Below are 10,538 nucleotides of genomic sequence, written 5' to 3' on the forward strand. Positions count from 1 at the left end.
ATTTGACCAAATATTTAGGAAGTCATCATTCCATTGAGTCTGTGAAGGAAGAAACCACAAGGAAAAAGTGGTAAGTAAGTTAGGTCCAAAAAACGATTTTCACAAAGTTAAACAAATGTATTGTGTTAGAGGTTTCATGATGCTTACATCTAAACAAAAGTAGATACTTTGAAGATTGTATTATACATCAGTTGGGGTCTCTATAAGCTTCAAAATGACGTCCTAAACCTAGCATGAAAGTTCTTCCTTGTAGCTATGTTGGCTAATATAGTCAAAATGTTTGCCTTGAGGTAAGTTGAGCCAATGGCCACCATACAAATTATTATACAATTTTGTCAGTTTAATGCATAATATGCATAATATTTTGCAATGTGTCATGCATATGAACTCAAGATAGTACATTTTTATTGTTGAGCAAATTGAAATGTTTTCTTCCCAGGCCTAATGCAAGGCATTACCGCTGGAAAATGAGATAACAACAGGGTCTGGCCTATGTTAAAATTGTTTTAAAAATAAACTTACCCCACTCTCCCCTACTGTAATGTTAAGTTAAAAGCTAGCGCGATGTAACGGCCATGACATTAAGGTGATATCCAATGTGTTCTGTACACATAAACTACATTTCTTCATCCCACTTTCTCTTAAAGCATCATTATGTATTTTAGAGTGGGTTATTGTTTATAGAGTGTCTGGATCATTCAAAGGTTCTGTCTTAAAGCTATACTTGAAACATTGAGAACATTGAGTTGACCTGGGAAAGTAACTAAACTTGCCAACGCAGTAGTCATTCCCTCACTGTCTCTCTGTCACATTCACACTCTTTCTCCTCCTCTCTCTCAGCCTTTCACTTTCTTCTCTCTCTCTCTCTCTCTCCTTTGTCCTCCTTTTGTGGTTCTGGTAAGGATTCATGCAAGAGGCAAAGTGTGGAGGGTGTGTGGGGGCCATCAGCAGCGTTCGGGTCAGGGCAGGGAGGGCCACCACAGCACAGTCTGTCTCTGTCTATCTGATGGGCTCTGGGACAGTGGCTGCAGCATGGACAACATCTGCTGGACCTGGGAGGAAATACAATGACGAATACTGCAGCCAGAACCATGGAGGTTCTTTCCACCACCACCACACTCTGAACATGGCTTTGCTGATGAACACCAGTTAGCCAGACTGAATCATACAGTGATAGCGGTAGTGTTATTGCTCTACCTCAGTTACATAATGGACCACCATTATAAATCAATTATTGAATGAGATGCATTTTGATTGAATTGATGCATGGAAATACATTTTGGTCCCTCTCATTTTATGGGGTCTTTGAGTTTTTCTGTTAGCGTCTGTCTGTGTAGTATGGCTGCATGCATATGCACAGTGTGATTTACTGTCTGTTCCTCTGCATAATGTACAGCGTTTTTGTGTTTATAGTTCGGTGCATGTCTGCGTGTCTATAGGATAGGTGTCTCCGATCCACGAGGCCTGCAATGTATGCCATTTTCTGTCCTCACCATAGCTAATCAATGACATAATCAACGATACAGTTCCCAAACCAAAAAGAACTCCAGCAGGACTGAGGCCCTTTAGGACTGGGGTTGTACACCCCTGACATAAGCAGCCTGACGGAGTGTCTCTGTGTAACCGTACAGCATGTCTTTGTATCGTCACTGTGTGTGTCTGTGTCTCAGTACAGTCAGTGTCTGTGCTCCTGGCTCCCCAGGAGAAGAGAGGACGGGGCTGGGAAGCTGTGTGCTGCTGCAGCTGGGAAAGTGGGCCAGCACAGCGCTCACAAGGCCTCCACAGGAGCACTCCTTAAAAGGCCAGGATGAATGATGTCGTTGTGGACTCTCTTCTTTTCATTTTTTTTCTTTCCTTCTTAAAGAGGAGAGAAGCCTAGCAGCAGGCTTTGTGGAACTCGTCGTGCACATCAGATACACACACAACATCGATGACTTCAGAGGGCTGGAGTACGTAAGCCTCATGTCCATCATATTCTGACTGGTGCACACAGAGACCATGGGTTTATTTGACAAATTGCTACAGTATGTGTAGTCGTTCAATGGGGCAATGTTTATATTTGTCTCTATTAGATATTGGAAAAGTAGAATAAATCCCTGAGTAGTATAAAACTGTTATTTCCAGCAATGCAATCGAATTGTCTCCTCCTCTTCCTCACAGTCAAAGTTACGTGGTTCTCCATGATAGGGCATGTTTAAGGGAGAAAGTGAGGAAGAGAGGGCTGTCCACTTTGATAGAATGTGACATGAACATGGTTGACAACATGATGCGCCGAGGCAGGGTTCTCAAGCGTTCTGGACCATTTACAGTCTGCTGAAGGCTCTGGAGAAGGGCGTCATTAATTCAACTGTCATCCTTATGAAACCTCGGTTAATGTGCATGGTTCAGTCTTGGGGCCACTGAAGATGGAGAGAAAAACAAGATCATGGAGTGAGCCAAGGGATATATGGGAACAATAGCAGGTTCCCCTTCTACGAAAAATATAAACATTTCATCAACTGCCATGTATGTGTTAATCTAGGCCGACAATACAAATATCAGCAAGATGTATCAAGTGATAATTTCCATGCTATGAAATTCTCATGCAGTTACCAGGAAGGCTCTTTAGCTACATCTTGACCCTAACAACTAATTAAAAAACACAGAGCATGTTCAGTAGCGGATGTCTTCTTCAGACAACAGCTGTTGGCCTCTCAGTTTCAGGGGGTTCAACTTTTTCCACCAGGACCTCACTGATAGGGGTCAAGGACTGCTTTATGTACACAATGCTACAACATGGCCGAACCCAGGGTCCCTCTTAAACCCCTGTTTGCCTCCACACAGGACAATTTGGTAGCCCTGTCTGAAGTCTTCCCTTTCTCCGCAGTAAACCGCCGCACCAAAGGGCCTGCGATGCGAAGCGAGTGTGGGCTGTTCCTCCTCTCCCCGCTACGCCCAAATCTGTGAGCCATCTGCTGTTATCTGAGGAATGTGCTGCACACTTTATGGACATATATGTACCAGCGCTTTGACGTCTTCCCTATTTTTAGACACCGGCCCCGCTGCTGGAGGTTGTTATTATGATGTCACACAGGCTCTGAAAATAAATCAGTTTGTTTGTCTTAGGTTGCACCTCCCGCCTGCTTTCCATGTCAAGTCTGTTTGTGTTTACATGTCTGTTAAACTGCATTTTTTGATGGCTTCCATGCAGGCTGGTCACAGTTCCAAGGACATTTCCTTGAACGATTTCCAAATGTGGAGTTGATTGGAGGACAATGTGATGTGTGGATTGGAACCCTTTTCAGAGCTGAGAACCTGAAAATGGTTCCTTTTGCTGTATCTTTTCCCATGACAATGTTGAAGTCCATCTCCAGGATCGCGTAGATCTCCATTGGAGTCAGCTGATATTCAGTTCCCTGGAGGAGATGCATAAAATTCATATGTAAAACTGTAACCAGAAAATAAGCATTAATGGGCTGGATGATTTCCATGTCATATGAATTGGATGATAATTACTTCCCTGCTTTAGTTTAGTTGTCACTTTCTCTATCGGTAGATATATCAAATTATTGTACCCCTATTTTGAATAGACAACAAGACCATTATGTAATGATCACATCCTGAAAACAGCATGCCATGAGAGATGTATATGATCTCCTGTGAGTGAGTGTGAGATTACATGCACACATTAACACGTGGGAGACCTGTATGTGTGTGTGTGTGTGTGCGTGGGTGCGTGGGTTTGTGCGTGTGTGTGTGTGTGTGTGTGTAGAGAGAGGGGCATCAAACCATGCAGGGTGAGTTGATCTGGGGTGACAGGTAAATGTGTTTGACTAAGTCTGATTTAGGGAAGCTTTGACATGAGGATCCCCCAGAGGTGTCTGGGAGGTACACAGTGACTGGCTCCACAAGCTGCATGTCATCCCTCCCTCTCCCTCTCCGACACATACACAAAAACACACCTTATGTCCTCCATCCTCCATCCTCCACCACACCCCTAGTACAGGCAGAGGAAGAGAAGAAGCGAGAGATTTTACTCTGCCCAAAATCTGTCCATGAAAATAATCCCACAACGTGAGGAATTTTATCATGGAGGTCAATGAGAGAGTGTGGAATAGCTTATTTTCTATGTGAGGTTTATTTGATTGAATAGAAGTTTGGTTAGGTTGTTACGAATGCACTGATATAAGTGAACGGACATGGCATTTCGCAACTTTATATCAAAGCATTGCCTGTTGTCATAGAGATAGATAAAGGACACATCATGGATATAACCTGTTTTAGCATGGACATTGCCCTTGAGAGCTTCCACCATTTTAAAGTAGTCAACTGGGTGGGGATTCCTATGAGTTGGGAGATATCAGCCAATGAAGAAAAAGAAAATGGACTATGATAAAATGGAGATAGCCTCAAAGGCACTGCCTATGCTGTCACAGATGCTATAATGGCACAGATACAAAGATGAGTCATCTTTCTATCTCTATCGCCTGTCTTCCATGTAAGTATCTGCCCTCTTATGGGCTAGAATGGTCCAACCTGATCTCGCCACCTCCCGCCTGCCATCCATCTTTGAGGACATGTAATTACCATTGTTAGAGTGGTCACTTGACTATCTTGTCAATATAATAGACAGTCTTTGGTACATGTAATGCGTGAGCACTGATCAGGGCCTGTCACGTGGCTGATGACAATTTCCACATGATGAACAGCGTCAGTCGTCGGCTTGTCTTCTCTGACACGGGACACCTCGCCATCCGGCCTAATAGCTCAGAGACAACACTGACATTACCTCATTATCATGTAGCAGGAGAGAATACCCATTCAGACTGGCTTGTTGTATTCTACACTATAAAACTCAACACTTTGTAATGTATACCTGCAAAATACGTTATACATTTTCCATTGAACCTCAATATATATATATTTTTTACATTTTATTTCACCTTTATTTAACCAGGCAGGCAAGTTGAGAGCAAGTTCTCATTTACAACTGAGAACTGGCCAAGATAAAGCAAAGCAGTGCAACACAAACAACAACACAGAGTTACACATGGAATAAACAGCCAATAACACAATAGAAAAAATCTAAATACAGTGAGTGCAAATGAAGTAAGATTAGGAAGGTAAGGCAATAAATAGATCGTAGTGACAAAGTAATTACAATTGAGCAATTAAACACTGGAGTGATAGATGTGCAGAAGATGTGCGAGTAGAGGTACTGGGGTGCAAAGGAGCAACAAAAAAAACAATATGGTGATGAGGTAGTTGGATGGGCTATTTACAGATGGGCTATGTACAAATGCAATGATCTGTGAGCTGCTCTGACAGCTGATGCTTGAAGTTAGTGAGGGAGATATGAGTCTCCAGCTTCAGTGATTTTTACAATTCGTTCCAGTTATTGGCAGCAGAGAACTGGAAGGAAAGGCAGCCAAAGTAGGAATTGGCTTTGGGGGTGATCAGTGAAATATACCTGCTGGAGCGCTTGCTATGGGTGGGTGCTGCTATGGTGACCAGTGAGCTGAGATAAGGCGGGGCTTTACCTAGCAAAGACTTATAGATGACCTGGAGCCAGTGGGTTTGGCGACGAATATGAAGCTAGGGCCAGCCAACGAGAGCATACAGGTCGCAGTGGTGGGTAGTATATGAGGCTTTGGTGACAAAACCGATGCCACTGTGATAGACTGCATCCAATTTGCTGAGTAGAGTGTAGGAGGCTATTTTGTAAATGACATCGCTAAAGTCAAGGATCGATAGGATAGTCAGTTTTATGAGAGTATGTTTGGCAGGATAAGTGAAATAGGAAGCCGATTCCAGATTTAATTTTGGATTGGAGATGCTTAATTTGAGTCAGGAAGGAGAGTTTGCAGTCTAACCAGACACCTAGGTATTTGCAGATGTCCACATACAGTGCCTTGCGAAAGTATTCGGCCCCCTTGAACTTTGCGACCTTTTGCCACATTTCAGGCTTCAAACATAAAGATATAAAACTGTATTTTTTTGTGAAGAATCAACAACAAGTGGGACACAATCATGAAGTGGAACGACATTTATTGGATATTTCAAACTTTTTTTAACAAATCAAAAACTGAAAAATTGGGCGTGCAAAATTATTCAGCCCCCTTAAGTTAATACTTTGTAGCGCCACCTTTTGCTGCGATTACAGCTGTAAGTCGCTTGGGGTATGTCTCTATCAGTTTTGCACATCGAGAGACTGACATTTTTTCCCATTCCTCCTTGCAAAACAGCTCGAGCTCAGTGAGGTTGGATGGAGAGCATTTGTGAACAGCAGTTTTCAGTTCTTTCCACAGATTCTCGATTGGATTCAGGTCTGGACTTTGACTTGGCCATTCTAACACCTGGATATGTTTATTTTTGAACCATTCCATTGTAGATTTTGCTTTATGTTTTGGATCATTGTCTTGTTGGAAGACAAATCTCCGTCCCAGTCTCAGGTCTTTTGCAGACTCCATCAGGTTTTCTTCCAGAATGGTCCTGTATTTGGCTCCATCCATCTTCCCATCAATTTTAACCATCTTCTCTGTCCCTGCTGAAGAAAAGCAGGCCCAAACCATGATGCTGCCACCACCATGTTTGACAGTGGGGATGGTGTGTTCAGCTGTGTTGCTTTTACGCCAAACATTTTGCAACGTTTTGCATTGTTGCCAAAAAGTTCCATTTTGGTTTCATCTGACCAGAGCACCTTCTTCCACAAGTTTGGTGTGTCTCCCAGGTGGCTTGTGGCAAACTTTAAACGACACTTTTTATGGATATCTTTAAGAAATGGCTTTCTTCTTGCCACTCTTCCATAAAGGCCAGATTTGTGCAATATACGACTGATTGTTGTCCTATGGACAGAGTCTCCCACCTCAGCTGTAGATCTCTGCAGTTCATCCAAAGTGATCATGGGCCTCTTGGCTGCATCTCTGATCAGTCTTCTCCTTGTATGAGCTGAAAGTTTAGAGGGACGGCCAGGTCTTGGTAGATTTGCAGTGGTCTGATACTCCTTCCATTTCAATATTATCGCTTGCACAGTGCTCCTTGGGATGTTTAAAGCTTGGGAAATCTTTTTGTATCCAAATCCGGCTTTAAACTTCTTCACAACATTATCTCGGACCTGCCTGGTGTGTTCCTTGTTCTTCATGATGCTCTCTGCGCTTTTAACGGACCTCTGAGACTATCACAGTGCAGGTGCATTTATACGGAGACTTGATTACACACAGGTGGATTGTATTTATCATCATTAGTCATTTAGGTCAACATTGGATCATTCAGAGATCCTCACTGAACTTCTGGAGAGAGTTTGCTGCACTGAAAGTAAAGGGGCTGAATAATTTTGCACGCCCAATTTTTCAGTTTTTGATTTGTTAAAAAAGTTCGAAATATCCAATAAATGTCGTTCCACTTCATGATTGTGTCCCACTTGTTGTTGATTCTTCACAAAAAAATACAGTTTTATATCTTTATGTTTGAAGCCTGAAATGTGGCAAAAGGTCGCAAAGTTCAAGGGGGCCGAATACTTTCGCAAAGCACTGTATTCTAAGTCAGAACTGCCCAGAGTAGTGATGCTGGACAGGTGGGTAGGTGTGAGCAGCGATCGGTTGAAGAGCATGCATGTAGTTTTGCTTGTGTTCAAGAGCAGTTGGAGGCCACGGAAGGAGAGTTGCATGGCATTGAAGCTCTTCTGGAGGTTAGTTAACACAGTATCCAAAGAAGGGCCAGAGGTATACAGAATGGTGTCGTCTGTGTAGAGGTGGATCAGAGAATCACCAGCAGCAAGAGCGACATCATTGATATATGAAAAAAAAAAAGAGTTGGCCCGAGAATTGAACCCTGTGGCACCCCCATAGAGACTGCCAGAGGTCCGGACAACAGACCCTCCGATTTGACACACTGAACTCTGTCTAAGAAGTATTTGGTGAACCAGGTGAGGCAGTCATTTGAGAAACCAAGGCTGCTGAGTCTGCCGATAAGAATGTGGTGATTGAGAGAGTCGAAAGCCTTGGCCAGGTCGATGAATACGGCTGCACAGTATTGTATTTTATCGATGGCGGACTCAATGATATCGTTTAGGACCATGAGAGTGGCTGAGGTGCACCCATAACCAGCTCGGAAAACAGATTGCATAGCGTAGAAGGTACGGTAGGATACGAAATGGTCAGTGATCTGTTTGTTAACTTCGCTTTTGAAGACCTTAGAAAGGCTAGTAATAGGGGTTGCAACAATTGCGGTGGATAAGTTTAGAAAGAGAGGGTCCAGATTGTCTAGCCCAGCTGATTTGTAGCTCTTTCAGAACATCAGATATCTGGATTTGGGTGAAGGAGAAATCGGGAGGCTTGGGCAAGTTTCTGTGGGGGGGTGCAGGGCTGTTGACCGGGTAGGGGTAGCCAGGTGGAAAGCATGGCCAGCCATAGAAAAATGCTTATTGAAATTCTCAATTATAGTGGATTTATCAGTGGTGACGGTGTTTAATAGCCTCAGTGCAGTGGGCAGCTGGGAGGAGGTGCTCTTATTCTCCATGGACTTTACAGTGTCCCAGAACCTTTTGGAGTTTGTGCTACAGGATGCAAATTTCAGTTTGAAAAAGCTAGCCTTTGCTTTCCTAACTGCCTGTGTATATTGGTTCCTAACTTCCCTGAAAAGTTGCATGTCGCAGGGGCTATTCGATGCTAATGCAGGATGTTTTTATGCTGGTCAAGGGCAGTCAGGTCTGGAGTGAACCAAGGGCTATATCTGTTCCTGGTTATAAATTTTTTGAATGGGGCATGCTTATTTAAAATGGTGAAGAAAGCACTTTTAAAGAATGACCAGGCATCCTCTACTGACGGAATGAGGTCAATATCCTTCCAGGTCGATTAGAAAGGCCTGCTCACTGAAATGTTTTATGGAGCGTTTAACAGTGATGAGGGGTGGTCGTTTGACCACAGAGCCATTACGGACACAGGCAATGAGGCAGTGATCGCTGAGATCCTGGTTGAAGACAGCAGAGGTGTATTTAGAGGGTAGGTTGGTCAGGATGATATCTATGAGGGTGCCCATGTTTAGGGATTTGGGGTTTACCTGGTAGGTTCATTGATAATTTGTGTGAGATTGAGGGCATCTAGCTTAGATTGTTGGATGGCCGGGGTGTTAAGCATGTCCCAGTTTACGTCACCTAACAGTATGAGCTCTGAAGATAGACGGGGGGCAATCAATTCATATATGGTGTCCAGGGCATAGCGGGGGGCAGAAGGTGGTCTATAACAAGCTGCAACGGTGAGAGACTTGTTTCTGGAAAGGTGGATTTTAGAAGTAGAAGCTCGAATTGTTTGGGCACAGACCTGGATTGTATGACAGAACTCTGCAGGCTATCTCTGCAGTAGATTGCAACTCCGCCCACTGTGGCAGTTCTATCGTGCCGGAAAATGTTGTAGTTAGGGATGGACATTTCTGGATTTTTGGTGGCCTTCCTAAGCCAGGATTCAGACACGACTAGGACATCCGGGTTGGCAGAGTGTGCTAAAGCAGTGAATAAAACAAACTTAGGGAGGAGGCTTCTGATGTTAAACTCTTGGAACCATCCCCCTCCCAGATCCGGGATAATTGTCATCAACTACGCTAAATAGCATAGCGCAACGGTCAAATAATCTTACTAGAAAATATTCATATTCATGAAATCACAAGTGAAATATAGCGAAACACAGCTTAGCCTTTTGTTAATCACCCTGTCGTCTCAGATTTTGTAATTATGCTTTACAGCGAAAACAATACAAGCGTTTGTGTAAGTTTATCGATATACTAGCAAAAAATTATGTACACCTTGCGGCAGGTAACTTGGTCACGAAAATCAGAAAAGCAATCAAATTAATCGTTTACCTTTGATGAGCTTCAGATGTTTTCACTCACGAGACTCCCAGTTAGACAGCAAATGTTCCTTTTGTTCCATAAAGATATTTTATATATCCAATTACCTCCGCTAGTTTGATGCGTTACGCCTAGGAATCCGCCGGAAATAGCGGTCACGACAACGCAGACAAAAATTCCTAATTTTATCCATAAAATCGACAGAAACATGGCAAACATTTTTTATAATCAATCCTCAAGGTGTTTTTCAAGTATCTATTCGATAATATATCAACCGGGACAGTTGACTTTTCACTAGGACCAGGAGGAAAAATTACTACCTCTCTGTTTAGTGCAAAAATCACACTGAGAGCCAACAACTGACCACTTATGCAATGTGAACGTTTACGCTCATTCTTCAAAATAAAGGCCTGAAACTATGTTTAAAGGCTGTAGACACCTTAGGGAAGCCACGGAAAAAGGAATCTGGTTGATATCCCTTTCAATGGGCAATAGGGATGTATAGAAAGACAGGGGTTTCAAAATAAGAGTCACTTCCTGATTGGATTTTTCTCAGGATTTCGCCTGCAATATCAGTTCTGTTATACTCACAGACAATATTTTTACAGTTTCGGAAACTTTAAAGTGTTTTCTATCCTAAGCTGTCAATGATATGCATATTCTAGCATCTGGTCCTGAGAAATAGGCAGTTTACTTTGGGAACGTTATTTTTCACAAAA

The sequence above is a fragment of the Oncorhynchus mykiss genome, chromosome 15, assembly GCF_013265735.2.
Source record: "Oncorhynchus mykiss isolate Arlee chromosome 15, USDA_OmykA_1.1, whole genome shotgun sequence".
NCBI lineage: Eukaryota > Metazoa > Chordata > Actinopteri > Salmoniformes > Salmonidae > Oncorhynchus > Oncorhynchus mykiss.